The following is a 15,624-nucleotide window of genomic DNA, read 5'->3' as shown; positions in this document are numbered from 1 at the left end:
GCAACCAACAATGTTCCCGCGTTGACAGCGTCGTTTTAAAACTGAACATAGGCTTATGTTCACTTAAAAAAAAAGCCCGATATAAATAAAGCAAATATTGTGTGTAATGCAAGAAAATCCCATAAAATCGGGAACAAATGTTCAAGACCAAGCGAAATTCAAACTCTTCGTTTTCGGTCGTTTGACGAGTGCTATTGCTATTACTATGCGGCTAGGGAAGGTTTGTCCGCACTCTTTCATTCCCTTAAATATGTACCGCAAAAAAAAATAGAATTACTAACAAATTTTATGTTTGTATATAGAAACCGCCTCAAAAAGTCTTGTGTATCACATGTCCGGAACAAGCTTTTGCAAATACCTACACATTATTTTGCAGCCTCGCCCATCGGCACGACTCGACAAATTCACTGGTATTCCAAAAGCCTAGCTTCTGGCTTTTTAATATAAATAACAATTTTATTATATTATGCCGCCATTTAGATGAAATCAACTGTCTTGCACGTTCATATAAATAATTATATTTCGAGTATAAATGATTAGCATAAAAAGTGTGTTAATTGTTTGCTTATTAGTGACAGAAGATTTATTCTTTTTAAAAATATGTTGCTTCAGTCAGCCTCAGTCCCGCTTTGTGTGAATAAATAGTAAAATTATTCTAGTTTTAATAGGAGATCGGAAGCTTAAGAAATATTTGTATTTAAAGCTAAAAATATTTTTGTGTGTAAAATCACATAGTAGACCTCTAACATAGCCAGTCATAAAACTGTATAAACTGTGTAGTTACATACGATACTCAATATCTTTGAGTCAAAGTTGCTAGACTGTTAAGAACGAGAAAATTTGTTTACATTTTACGCCCAATGTCTGTTTTCATAAACACATAAATCCGTCAACGAACCATACACGCCTGCACTTTGTCTCTCTTCGGAAAACAAATCACACGTTGGCTCCTCTGTAGAAATTCTAATGGGAGGCTTGTATCTTAACCATGTGAATCATCCGGAAACACTAAATAAATTGTACGTGTATATTTTTATTCTTTACACGGTCATGTAAATTTTATCGAATGAAAAGTGCTGCTTTAAATATTTAAATTTAACCAGTATGAAAGGGAAAGGTTCGTATACGGTAATTTCATTACGTTATTATTGTTAACCTGTTAAATTTTACACTTATACATTATTTTCTTATAATACGGTTAATACAATACTCAGTGCCCACAATAATGATCAAACAGTCTGTTTAATACGAAAAATACCAGAAATCAATAAAAAAATTGACAATACAGAATGTTTGTACAGAATTACTTATAATTTGGGTAGAAAAATTGCACCTACTACAGCAATAATACTCTAGAAATAGATTTGATATCAACTCCAACGATTGAAATGGTTACATTATTTTACAGATACACGTTTTGAGAAGATTCACTAGTTGAGTTTTGTGGAAAACTACGTCAAACTAAACTCACACTGACTTCCACGTTGTTAGGTAAGTTTTTGTGTATAAGTACATGCACTCTGCTTTTCACAGGCAAATAAGTTTGTTTTGATTCGTTTATTGATAGACAGAAATAATACGTAAAAAAATCTTTCAACTGCAAACAACGGATTTGAATATTTTAAAATTTTGTTTTCTTTATGAGTTTAAATATCTTATTCGGACTATAAATTTAGAATATTTGATGTTAAAATCAAAATAAGCAAGTAATAAATAACTCACATCTTACATTAACAGTGTGGCAATTAATTTTCCTATAATAAGTGACATAAACAATTTAAAATAAACCATCAAATAGCTTTGATCTGCTTAACTTTCCAATTGAGAGAGTTTTCGAACCACAGAGAAATCAAAATAGATTTTTTAAATGTTTATTGATAAATTCCAAATGAAAAAATCTTCTCCGCCAAATCATTTTATAGTTAAAATATATAAACTAAAAATTAAAATGTGCTACTAAAAATAAAATATATTGTATCGTGAAGCATATTTGTTAACAAATATTCATTTAATCAATGAAATTATGTCATTATTATTTTAGATGAGATGGATAAATAAGCAGAAGTCGAAGCAATAAAACAGACTGGACCATCGCATAGTGATCGGGCTATTACAATTCGTTTGGTTCAGTTTCTTTGGTTCACTCTCACCTGTACAATCTCGACAAGCGTTATCACTATTTGTCTTAAGTACAAGTGATTATAAATGCTTTTCAGTCCAGTTGCACCTCTGCTAGCTACTACATATGCCGGACGTGATTAAATTGTTGCATTATCTTATTGCTTAAATCAAGATTCAAGAACGTAACGATTCACGCCATAAATTACACTGCATTATATCGACATAGATATACGTGTTCTTGCAAAAATGTTGATGACGTCATCACCAAATTTTGTAATGAAAAAACTCCCTTGAAACAAATAGGTAGCACGTTTCTTTATTATCTTTACTTGAACGTAACATCCATATACAGGGTCATTATAAAATATTGTAGTCAACTCACCTATGAAAAACAAATGAAATTTTTCTCGTGCCGCTAATCACCAAAATGATTTGAACTGTTTTGAAATGTCACGAACGTCCAAACAAATCTGTCAGATGTGTCAAAAATTGAAATGCCCGGTTCGCGGTTTAATTTCATTTTAATAAATAGACACGAAAAGACGCCAGGCCAGAGCATTAAGGGTTGCAGTGTTATCGGGCATTTGTGAACGCCACTGCAATACATTTCAGTTTCAAAAATTGTAAATTGTCAGAAAAACGTTTAAGGGCTTTGTCATGAATTACACCTTGGAAAGTCGATTGGAGTTGAACAGAATAAATCATCTGGTCTGTTTTGCAAAGAAGCAATAATTTTTCAAATAATGAAATCCAAAAAGTGAGGTTAAGTTTGTCGAAACCAATGAACACGGTAATTATTTAAAAAATTACATTTTTATAGGTACCCTGAAGGTAAAAATTGTGAAAAATCACGTAATGGACAATGGCAGAGCAAGTCTTATCACAGTTAACGAACACTATGAGTACCTAATGAGTTTTTGCAGTAAATAATTTTGCCAAAGTTGTGATCCCGCGAAAGTTCTGTTTGTAAATTGTAAGGAATCGTCAGAATATTGGTGCAGACATGGTTTGTGACCGGTGCTTTTCTCTTGAAAAAACACAACTGAAATCCTTGATCTTCATCCCTACAATAGGTGAAAACTGCTATGTCCAAACATTACCTTCAGCTTTGCAGTTTCTACATATCTGAAACATGCCAGATCTGCATAACAGGAATGTCAAAGAGGTTCTACCCAAAACACGCCCACATGGCCATCCTAATATCAAGATTTTTCAAAATTTCTATAAGAAAAAAGATGAAAAAACCAATAAAATTTCAGGAGCATAGTGTTAAGAGTTCTGTAGCTGATTATGAGATCTCTTGAAACAACAGAATGTTTAATAAAGATTTTTAACTTTCCTAATAGTAAAATTACAATTATTACTAAACAGTAAGTTGAAGTAAGTTTTAAATTAAGAGAATGCAACTAACACCGAAAGAAAAATGAAAGTTACTGAAAATAAAAAACTTTATTGCAGTACCTACATACACTTTCTACATCTAATTTTGTTTATTGATCACATTCATTTACTTGAAAAAGTATCAGGCCTATGAATCGTCGTCTGCTAACCACACACCAACCTTCATTGCGTGTGATGGTGTTTCTTCAAAAGCGTGAGTATTTTCTATACACCAAATTCTGAAGTTCTGTCAGTTGACATAATAGCCTAACAGATGAAACCAGGCTTCATCAGAAAAGAACGACAAATCGAGAATCCCGTTATCGTCCATATCAGCTTGAAACCAACTACACTACCCAACGCGGCAAGGAAAATCAGCTGGTTGCAGCTCCTGAACCAACAAAATCTTGTATGGATGCATATGTAACTTCTCTTTTACGATTTTCTGACATGGGCTGTATGGTACTCCGGACAGTAAAGATTTTTGACAAAGCTTTATTCGGACTTTGTTCCATTCTCATCCTTATCCAATCTTCAACAACGTTTTCACTAACTTGAGGTCTCCCCGTCGGTTTTCACTTAGAAATGCTACCAGTGTCGTTAAATCTGGCCATAATTCGCCATATAGCGTCTTCAAAGATTCTTCATCAATGACAACAGAACATTTCACTAGATACTCGTTTTTAGACGCCTCCACAGAGTACACTCCATCCCCATCCTCATTTAACACCCCATTACGGTAATAGGCATGATGATTGCGCCAAAGAACTAAAAAAATCATTTGTAACACTGACCATAGTTATTCCTCTCTGTTCATTACCTGAGATTATTCCACAATGATCTGTAGTTTTGATAAAAACTGTTTTTTGAGACACTTATTAAAGGTCTAACAAAGGGGAAGACAGCAAAAATGAAAACAAGACAAGTCAATTAACGCACGTGAGGGAAAACGTAGAGCAGCTTTCAACACAAAAGGGTACAGGTGGTGGGAGTGCGCAGAACATTGTTTTGGTTTGGCCTTACAAATATCGTGCAAGCAGTGGCAGCGGCGATGAATATTTCGATTTTGAAATATTAAAATATTATTGCGGTTAATAAAAATATCACTTTTCTATTTTATTAGCGTTGACATTATAGAAAAAGAATTTAAACAATTATTAGTGCTGTATTTGATGTATGAGTTGAATAAAAAAGTAAGTAAAAGAAGTAAAAAGGTAATTTTTAGTGAGCAATAATTACTGTTAAATTACGGTACAGTCGATACTTCAATGTTAAAGACAGAAAACGTTACGCCTTATTATAATCCGACTTTACGGTATCGATAAATTGTGCCAGAAAATTAAAAACCATATAATTATAGTCATAGGTTGCTTATTCTCATAGTTTTAAGCCCGCTTTTATCTAAAGATTTAACTGTTGCTTTAAGACTAGTCGACTATAAAATAGTATATGATACTGGTTTATAATGAGGGATTCGTGAAATTTTTTACTCATGCTATAATCCCTCACATTATAAACTCGTTTAATAATTAAAAATACCAAATTTTGTGTGATAGATTATCATAATTTATTGTTACGTAAGTCTATTTTTTTACCAAACAAATAAATTTATTTTTATTAAATGGTTGTCTGTATTCTTTTGTGGAAATTGCTCTATTTTTAATTGTTTTTGAAAGAAATGTAACTCAGCCGAAACTCCCTTCTCAATACATCGATGTTGCGCCACTGCTAGCCCGACTACAAGTCGCGCATCTTAAGCCCCGCCCCTGTACCTTTTTGTGTTGAAAGCTGCTCTACCAGTACAAACGAAAAAATTATTGACATCTGACAGAATTTGATGAAGCGTTGAAACAGTGCAGCCGCTAATGTCAACTAATGTGGCGCTAAAAATAAAAATTCCAATATTAGTGTAATCCTTTCCACAAAACTGAAAAAGGCGGCACAAAATGTCACCAAAATCATGGCCTTCTTCGACTACAATATTTTATAATGACCCTGTATTTATTTTAACTTATAACATAGCTGAATGTGCTATGCCAGCAAATAAATTTCGTACATCAAATTTAGTGTCATTTTAAAAAATGAAATGTGGTGTAGGCTTTATTGTCATAATTTTTGGCATACCTATCTAAATTATTTTTTCAATACTTCAAAGCAACGTCAGATTAACTGAATCTGAACATGCAATCAGTATATGAATTTAACAAATCTAGAGTAATAATAACTCATGCTGACTGGTAGATCATGCAGGCAGATTCAAGAAATGTTAGGCATACCAAAAATACTCACTGTATTATCCAGAAATGGAGACAAACTCAAATGAGTATTTTTATTGCCACGTCGGGGTGTATAGATCCAGAAATACCCGATACCATACATACATGGACACTATAGAACGAAGCGGGGGCCTGGATTTCTGTGGTTAGTCCTGGTGTAATGGCACACGTAGAAAAACGTTTAAACAGTAACGTTTATGATTCTGTGCAACACCATGATTCCGTCGGTCAGAGGAATGACAATTTTTTTTTACAACACGACAATATATTGTATGCGCAGAACAATTATAATTGTTCTGCGCATACAGCGCAGCACATAAAGTGGCTCCAGGACCAAAATATAAATGTCCTAGATTGGTCTAGTCGAAGCCTGGATATGAACACTGTCGAGAATATGTGGGGACTATTGCACAAGAAATTACAAAGCAGAAGGGTAATTTTTCACAATAGAGAGGAGCTGTTGACTGCAATTACGGATGAATGGCAGACAATACCTCAGGATTATTGCCGAAATCTATGTGTCTCAGTGCCTAGAAGGTTGGCAAAAGTATTTGCAGGTAATGGGGCTTTGACGAAATATTGATTTTAATTCGATTTTTTTTTTTTTAGTTTAGATGTCGAAAATATTGAATACATGTTTACTTCATTTCTATCAAAATAAGTAGTGCCCCATCTTCCTTTAATTTTAGTTGCTAATTTTGTTGAATAAAGCATATTTAGTTTTTCAGTTCTTCATTCGAGATTTATTATTTTCCTTCTTAGTCTTATTGGAACACCTGTATACGGAGTATAGATATTGAGCAGAACGTTTAGTGCATCCTGATGTTAAGTTAGTTATGAAACAAGATTTCTGGATTATATAAATAGGAGCTGACCGTAGCCGGCACTCGCCTTTGGGCCCATTGTGCTTTCCTAGTTCAAGTCAAGGTGTCTTTCCGCTCCTCTACTCGTCAAGCCACTCAACTTCTTGGATGTACTTGAATAAAGCAGAAGGTGGGAACTCCCTGCTTTTTGTCATATTAGACCAGAATGATGTCTCTTAGTATGGATTTACTATGGTAGGTTAGCGCTGAATATTCACGAAGAATGTGCTCAGCTGTTTCCTCTTCCGCACTGCATTCACGACAGATTGGGTTGTTATGTTATTTTGGGAAAATCAAACTCTTCGTTGCAAGTCGGACTAACTGTGTTTTATTATTTCCAAAATTTGTTGTTTTATACATTTTCAGACAATTAACAAGTAATTAGAAAGGGAAAGGTGACAGAAATATTTAGAATGTTTAACCTTACACTTAATTTGGAAAGACCCATAACACCTCCCACCTAAAGAATTTTGATATATTTGTCAAAATTTAAATTTTCAACTTTTTTGCAAAATCGTTGGATAATATAGATTTAGATCTTGATCTTGTGAGGATTGGATATAACGGGGCTGACGGACCTGGCACGTCCGGTGAATTTGGTTTAATAAACGTTTCTTCATCTTCTTCATCATCTTCTACATCTTCTTTGGCTATTTCTTTGAAGCTACCCAGTTGGATCGGCGTATTAGAACGACGCTTATACACACTGCGACTAAATTTGCAAAACAAAATTCTTCTATACGACAACTTGCAGCAACATTTCCGAATGATGTAATATAATATGGGAATCAATGCAAGGAGAAGGAGAACTCCAATAACAACATTATACCATTCCGAATGTGTCACAATGAACGGATTTTCCATATTCCTTTGTAGAGCCTCTTCGAATTTTTGTAGCTTGTGCTTGGCGTGACGCAGTTCATCCAAATTTAGCGAGTTGATGGACAGCGGAATCATTTTTTGATTCTGCAGGTACTTCATCTTCTCTACACAACAGTTGTCTTCGTTTATATTTATCTTTGGTATGAAATTCGTATAATTGGACGAATAGTTCGAGCTAGATGTTAGCGCTGTCATAGGCGTAAAGCATTTACATTTGGAATCCATTGTGAATATTCCGACACCCCTCTCAAAATTGACGTCAAAGATTCTGTGGCTGCCTTCACAACTGATTGTGCCAAATACTGGACGGGATAGGACATATAGCCATTGGTTCTTACGTAACTTGTGCCAAATCTGAACATTAGATTTTACCGTCTTCGTCTGGCAGTCTGATGGAATGTGGTCCAATTGTTGTACCTTCAACAGTATTTCACAGACGGGGTGCTGATTAACCATATAAGTTATCGCATCTTGGCAAATAAAATCATCTTCATAAATCGTCTTGCAGGCGGAAAGATCCTTTAGGCGACTGTATTGCATCTTGGTTGTACTTATTAAAAGGTAGGGATAGTCTGTGTCGATGTATGTGAACGTGGATGAGGAGTTGTTATCAAGAGAAGGCAATGGAATTAGGCGATACAAATGAAAGGTTTCTTCGGAAACTAAGGGTATTTGAATAATGTAGATTAGAATATTTCTATCAAAAACAACTGAGAGTCTGCATATTGAGAAATACTTATGAATATGCTCCAGATTATCAGGGGGTATTGGGAAATTCAGATGCAAAAGAGAACTGGCTTTCATAAGCTCATCGCGTAAATTAGTAGGTGAAATAACTGATGGATGTAGAATATTATTCCGAGAAAATAATATTGAGGAAATTATAACGTCATATTCTTCATTTAATTCATTTGTTAATTGTATTAATTGATTGAAATGATCCATAATTGATTGCGAATAAGTTAATGCATTAATGTCCTTTGTGGCGTTTTCTGAAAATTCATTAAATTTATTTATATTATCATTTAATCGTTGTTCGTTTACTTTCAAAGATTGAGCTGACTTATTGTAGTTAGTAATGGCATCTGAAATAACGTGAATCTGTTGTTTCATTAGCATTTGGGTATCATGATTATTTTCGAGTAACATTTTTATAGCATTTGAGTAGTAATCGGCGTCATCCGAATCAGGGACTCCGAACAACCACTTTAAAGCATAAGATGCGCCATTTAAAATACCACGTTTCTGGCGATGATCATGGCTGATCAAATGAGTAATAGATGTATATTTTCCGTCTAATTTATCTATTTGGGTTTTGATAAGCGATAGAGAACTTGAACAATGAAGGAAGGAATTTAAATAAAATGAACTATTAAAATGGTTAAATTTACACATATTTTCCGATTTGACGTAAATATTCTTTAAAAAATTGTATTTTGATATATAAAACTTTATTACCGTAAATGACAAAAGGGTGTACTTATCATTAGATACCTTTGCTGTGCCCAAGTTATTGTAGAATATGCCACTATGTTCATAGATGTGTTCTAATTTATAAGGATTGCATGAGATGAGAGAGGCAAATATAAAAAAAGAAAAGGACAAGGGGAGGATAATTCTACCCATTTCGGAACCTCCTAAAAAAAATTATGTTTAAGTAAATCAAAATGATATTTTGCGAATTTATTTGGTTTAATCTCGATTTTAACAGTGTGATTTTTATTTACTTCTACTATTTTAAATGGACCTTTATAGTTTGGTTGAAGCTTCCGATTCAGATTCCTTTTTTTCTCTTTATTTAAGACATAAACCAAATCATTGACTTGAAATTCCTTTAGATGTACATTTCTATCGTAATAGATTTTCGATTTTTCTTTAAATTTCAAAGGATCTATTTAATTTCAACTTGAGATTTTTAGAGTAATCTTCATAAGAATATCTGAATTCAGGTTTACTAGTTAATAAATTTGGTATAGCTGCTTTGTGTCCAAAAACTAATTCGTATGGTGCAAATGAAGTACTAGCGTGAATATGGGTGTTATATGTAAAAATACCCAAGGGAATATATTCATTCCAGTTAGTTTGATTTTGATTTATGTAATGCTTCAAATATTCCTTTAATGTTGAATGAGATCTTTCTAGACTACCATTTGATTTTGGATTATAATAACTAGTTAAAATGTGTTTTATCTTGAATAATTTATTTATTTCCTTTACTATATTTGACACAAAATCGGGAGAATTATCTGAAAGAAGACTTTCAGGTAAACCAAAAATGGTTATAAACTTTAATAAAGATTCAGCTATAGTTTTAGCTTCGTGGTTTGGTGTACAAACGGCAAATGAATATTTTGTTAGATCATCTTGCATTGTAATAATAAAACGATCGCCATTTTCGGTAATTGGTAACGAACCAACTACATCAATAGCTATTTTTTCAAATGGTTTCGAAGATGTTGTAGTAATCACCATAGGGGCCTTTGAAGGGTGACGAGATGTTTTATTGATTTGACATGATGGACATGACTTTATATATTGTTTGATATCTCTTTTCATTCCCTGCCATTTATAGTTTTCTTTTATACGCTTGTATGTTCTAGAGTAGCCTGAATGACCTGAGATAGATGAATTATCGTTTTCTTCCAGAATTCTACAAATTTCATCCTTTGTTTTAGGACATAATCTTTCCTTTTCAATTAAAGTGATTTTGATATTTGAGTCCGAAAACAGGAAGTGCAACATTTCGTTGATCATACTTAGTTTGAAATTTGGATTATAGTTTAAAGGATTGATAAGAAACATTTGTTTGATTTCTAATTCAGTTAAATTTTCCTTTAATTTCAGCAATGCATAAAACAGATTTTTATATGTAACTTTATCAGAATAGTTTAAGTGAGTGATAAGAAGGAATGTTTGTTGTTTCTGAGAAATTCTTAGGTGGATGCAATTATTTAAATCTAGATCTGATCCTGAAATCGCGTCAATATCATATAATGAGTTTATGTTTTGGAAGAATAAGTTGTTTTCATCTAAATCTTTGGAAAAAAGCAAAACATTTGGAGATTTTTTAAATATGTTTTCTTTGATAATGTCGAATTCAATTAAGTCATTGTTTTTATAATGGAATTCAATAAAGTTGTTGTATGTCTTTTCAGATTTATTGTTTAAAAGAACGGGGTTTCTTGATAATGCATCTGCGTTAGAATTAATTTTTCCCGGTTTATATTGTATTTTATAATCGTATTCTTCTAATTTTAGTCTCCATCTCACTAAACGAGAACTAGGGTCTTTGCAATTGAATAACCATGTTAATGGACGATGATCAGTTACAATTGTAAATTTGTTTCCATAAAGGTAATGTCTGAAGTATCGTACAGCCCAAACTATCGCTAACAACTCTTTCTCTGTAGTAGAGTAATTGATTTCAGACTTATTAAGTGTTCTAGATGCATAAGCAATAGGGAGATCTTTACCTATTGGACCTTGAGAAAGTACGCAACCTACAGCGTACTGAGAAGCGTCGCATGTTAAAATGAAATTTTGTTTAAAATCTGGATATTGTAGGATTGGTTGACTTGTTAAAATTTCTTTAAACTTACTGAAGGCTATTTGTTGATCATGTCCCCATATGAATGGGACTTCTTTCTTTAACAAAGAAGTTAGAGGTTTAGCTATTTTAGACAAATCTTTGATGAAATTTTTATAATAACCAATTAATCCCAAAAACTGTTTGATTTGTTTAGCGTTTTTTGGAACAGGATACTCAATTACGGCTTTGATTTTCTCTGGATTTGGAGAAACGCCTTTATCACTAATAACATGACCTAAATAAGTAACTTCTTTCCTCATAAATTCACACTTATCAGGTTGTAAAAGTAGATTATTTAATCTTAGACGACTGAATATCGATCTTAATTTTTCGTTATGATCATTGATAGAATTTGCATAAACAACAATATCATCCATATAAGCAAAACACTGAAAACCCGTTAAACCCATTAATACCGTATTAATCATACGTTGAAAAGTAGTAGGAGCTGTTTTTAAACCAAAGGGCATACGTGTGTACTCATAATGACCATTTGGAGTTGAAAATGCTGTCTTTGGAATATCTTTTTCTGACATTTTAATTTGATTAAAACCAGAGGCTAGGTCAAGAACAGAAAAGTATTTAGAGTGACCTAAACCATCTAAAATTTCATTAATACTAGGCAAGGGATAAGCATCACCCACCGTAACAGCGTTTAGCATTCTGTAGTCGGTTACTACTCTAAATTTTCTTTCGCCAGAGGCATCTATTTTCTTTGGAACAATCCAAAGTGGGCTATTGTAAGGTGAAACAGAATGACGAATGATGCCTTGCTTGAGCCACGTTTTTATTTGTTTGTTAACTGCTTCATTAAATGAGACTGGATATCTATACATTTTAGAACGAATTGGTGTGTCATTGCTGGTATGGATCTCATGTTCGACTACATCGGTGTAAGTTAATGTGTCTCCATCTAGATAAAATATATCACTGAATTCGTTACAAATTTTTAGTACTGATTCCTTTTCTTCTTTATTTAAATGATCTAATCTTAAATTTTTCTTCAAATTATTAACCCTTTCAGATGAATTTATAGAATTTTCATTTACTAGAAATATATTAGATTTGTTTTCATCGAATTCTTCCAGCTCTACATTAATATGATTGATTCTAACGTCTCTCTCTAAAGTGTTAATTATTGTAGTAATTGCTTTCTGATTATTTACTTTAACAATAGACTTAGCCAAATACACACCATCTACAATGGGAGTTTCCTTAATAATGCCCTCGTTAAGATTGTCGCTTATTATGTTTACTTCAATTACTGCTTCAGTTCTTGCTTTTAAAATATAAGATTCGTTCTTATTAGGATTGCAATTTAAATAAATTGGGATATTAAATGGAAGAGAATCAATTTTGAGAGTACAATTTTTGTAATCGATTTGGGCATTTTGAGGTTGCAGGAAATCATTTCCGATTAGTCCATCGAAAGGAATGTTACAATCTTGTTTAACGATGTGAATTTTAATCGGAACTTTATGGCCATAGATCTCACCATCAAATGTCATACTGGCGGCAGTATGAACAGGGGAAGTACCAAGACCCGACAAAATTATTTTTTCTGATGGATCGCAAAAGGTATTAGTGCCTATAATTTTTGAATGTTTTATTAAGGAGACATTCGCACCAGTATCTAATAAGAATTTACATTCTCTGTCTTTATATTTTAACTTAATGTAAGCATTATTATTATTGGTAAACAACACAGAGCTGGCACCAAATGTTTGAGTATTTAAAACTTGAATATTCTTACAATTTATGGAAGACTGACATGAACTAAAAGGTTTTAAATCGCCGATTTGAGAATTTACAGGACGTCTACAGAAACGGCGTTTTTCTGAGACGGTTTCAAGTTTAAATGTACGGAATTTGTTGAACACGGCTGAATTTCGGGTGAACCTTCGGGTAATTTATTGACATCGTTTGAATTTTTCTTTAAATTATTGATCCGTTTCCAACATTCATGTATTAAATGACCTTTTTTTTTGCAATAATTACAAAATTTTGTTTGATATGTCGCATTGAAATGTACTCTTTGATTAGATTTGTTGATTTTATTCCGACAGTTTTTTATATCATGACCTGATTTCTTACAAAAATTACAAAAACTATAAGTTTTGTTAGCATGTGAAATCGTAAATTTTGAAAGAGAAAGAGCACGTTCCTCTTCTAGAGCTTCCGAAAGCGCGTCTTCAATATTTTCAGGTTTTCGACTTCTTAGATATTTGGATATATCATTAATCGTGTAAAAAACAAAGCGCTGTAAAACTAGTTCTTTAATTGTACTTAACTTTCCAGCAAGTTCTTGATTATTTGAATCATTATTAATTGACAAAATATTTAAAATTCTAGAACTGATACGATCTAATCGTTCATAAAATGACATCACGGGTTCATTGTTATTTTGTTTAATGGTATTTAATTCTTGCATTAACTGAGTGTAATGTTTTTTATCGGAATAATATTGAACTAATATTTTATCGGAATAATATTGAACAAATAAGTTCCTTAAATCTGCCCATGAAGAAATGTCTTTACCGTGCAACTGAGATCTAACACTACCCGTCAATCTGGTTATTATAAATCCCAATATAAGTGACTGTTGGGATTCATTACCGAATTTGAAAGCTAACTCACAGTTATTTAAGAATTCATTTAGCTCAAGGCGGTTACCACTAAATGGTTTCGGAATTAGTGAGCATATGAAATTTAGTTGAATGGGAGTATTTGAGGCATTAGTATTTTCATTTTCTGTCATTTTGATTGTGATTATATATACAGCAAACAATAATTAGAAAATAAGGATTGGAATGAATACCAGGACAGTTCTAATAAGTAATAACCAAGTACAAAGTAAAGTCGGAAAAAAGAAATCGTTCTGCTTACAGTTTGACAGTCCTTGATGATCTTGAACACGGGATGATTTTTCTTTAGTTCTGTGGACGAACTTTCCCAATGGACCAGTTCACGAATCCAATCTGGTATAAATTTTGACCCTCTTCTGATAATGGAAGTTTCTTGAAACCTTCCCAGATAAATCAATCTTCAACAGCTTTTTGGATTATAACGTTTGTGATATCCCACTTCTGACACCAGTTTTTGTTATGTTATTTTGGGAAAATCAAACTCTTCGTTGCAAGTCGGACTAACTGTGTTTTATTATTTCCAAAATTTGTTGTTTTATACATTTTCAGACAATTAACAAGTAATTAGAAAGGGAAAGGTGACAGAAATATTTAGAATGTTTAACCTTACACTTAATTTGGAAAGACCCATAACAGGGTCTCTTACTACTCCTATCGTATGTAGATGTTTGTTAAACTGGTAATGTCCCGTAAGGAATCCCACCAGTTTACACAATTTATCCCTTGAATAAACAAGATTTGTTTCAAACAATCTGATGGGTAGGTACCTACTCAATGCATTGTATCAACGTGAAAACTGTGAAAAATAAGGTTATTAATACGTAAAGAGTGTTTTACAAATAATGACAATGACATGAAATTGATGTCCGAAATTTATTCGCTGGCATTGACTGTACTCTATGAGCGAGGGAATTTCTGTTGAAATAATCGTCTACCAATTTTTACTTCCTGAGCGTAAGCTCTGGCGTCTGTATCCATATTTATTAGACACGTAATCTCCGAAACTGCTGGATTGATTGCCGTCAAATTTTGTATGTAGGTTAGAAATATCATGTATAGTCTTTGCCATTTCAATTGAAACACCACTTGTTAATCGTAAATTTGGCAACGTTCATATTCAGACGATTTTCTAACTAAAAGCCGTTGTCAATCAACCGGAAGCTGTTACCAATTGCTAAATTTTAAGCAAAATCAACAGGTGGTGTTTCAATAGAAATGGCAAAGACAGTAGATGGTTAAACGCTAACCAACAATTTCATTTCAAAGAATTTCTGTTTTGAGTTTTGTTCCTAACCGTCCAAATTTTCGCAAAAACATTTGCACAGTATAATAAAAATTTACCATTATCGTACGATATCTCGATTATGACTCAGTGAGAAACAGCCTGAAACTTGGACCGGCGGTTCCGCGTTCCATGCCTTTCCTTTTTTTTCTCTTTTTCTCTAGCGCTGTGCATTATCAATGTTTATGACGTCATAACAAATTTTTTATTGATCAAATTAAGAATGAGTCACCCTATTTTCTCGAAAATATTAGAATACGCTCGTCTTTATAACAATAAAATAAGGTAAAGATTATAATAAAAACATTCAGAATATTTTGTTTAATTGAGGTTTATGAATAATTTTACTTTGTTTTGAGGCGGATAACTCATTGAAATCAAATAAATGTCTACGTGACATTCTTCCGCTGTATAAACATCAACATTTTACACACTACTCATATTACTCAAGTAACACCATTCCCGTTGATAATGTGCTGTAAATATATTTTACAATGTCCGTACTTGTGCAGAGACGGTTTATATGCTTGTAATGCTGGACCCCTTCTGGCCTAAATGTAAGGAAAAATAAAATTTATTTGCTTTT

General features: G+C 32.9%; 1 protein-coding gene across 3 annotated transcripts in view; it reads left to right on the top strand.

Moving 5' to 3' along the window:
- The window catches only part of LOC135143095 (frizzled-2), a 140,153-nt gene that overhangs the window by 50,967 nt on the left and 73,562 nt on the right, over nucleotides 1-15,624 (top strand). For all 3 annotated transcript variants that reach the window (XM_064074946.1, XM_064074949.1, XM_064074945.1), the window contains exon 2: nucleotides 1,409-1,491. The gene's annotated coding sequence lies outside the window, so the exon portion shown is untranslated. The remainder of the gene's footprint in view (nucleotides 1-1,408; nucleotides 1,492-15,624) is intronic.

This window comes from Zophobas morio, unplaced genomic scaffold (genome assembly GCF_036711695.1).
Source record: "Zophobas morio isolate AGI-343-1 ecotype UQ-CSIRO unplaced genomic scaffold, CSIRO_AGI_Zmor_V1 ptg000058l, whole genome shotgun sequence".
Classification (NCBI taxonomy): Eukaryota; Metazoa; Arthropoda; class Insecta; order Coleoptera; family Tenebrionidae; genus Zophobas; species Zophobas morio.
The sequence above is the reverse complement of the archived record's forward strand: the minus strand, read 5'-3'. Positions and strand labels throughout refer to the sequence as shown.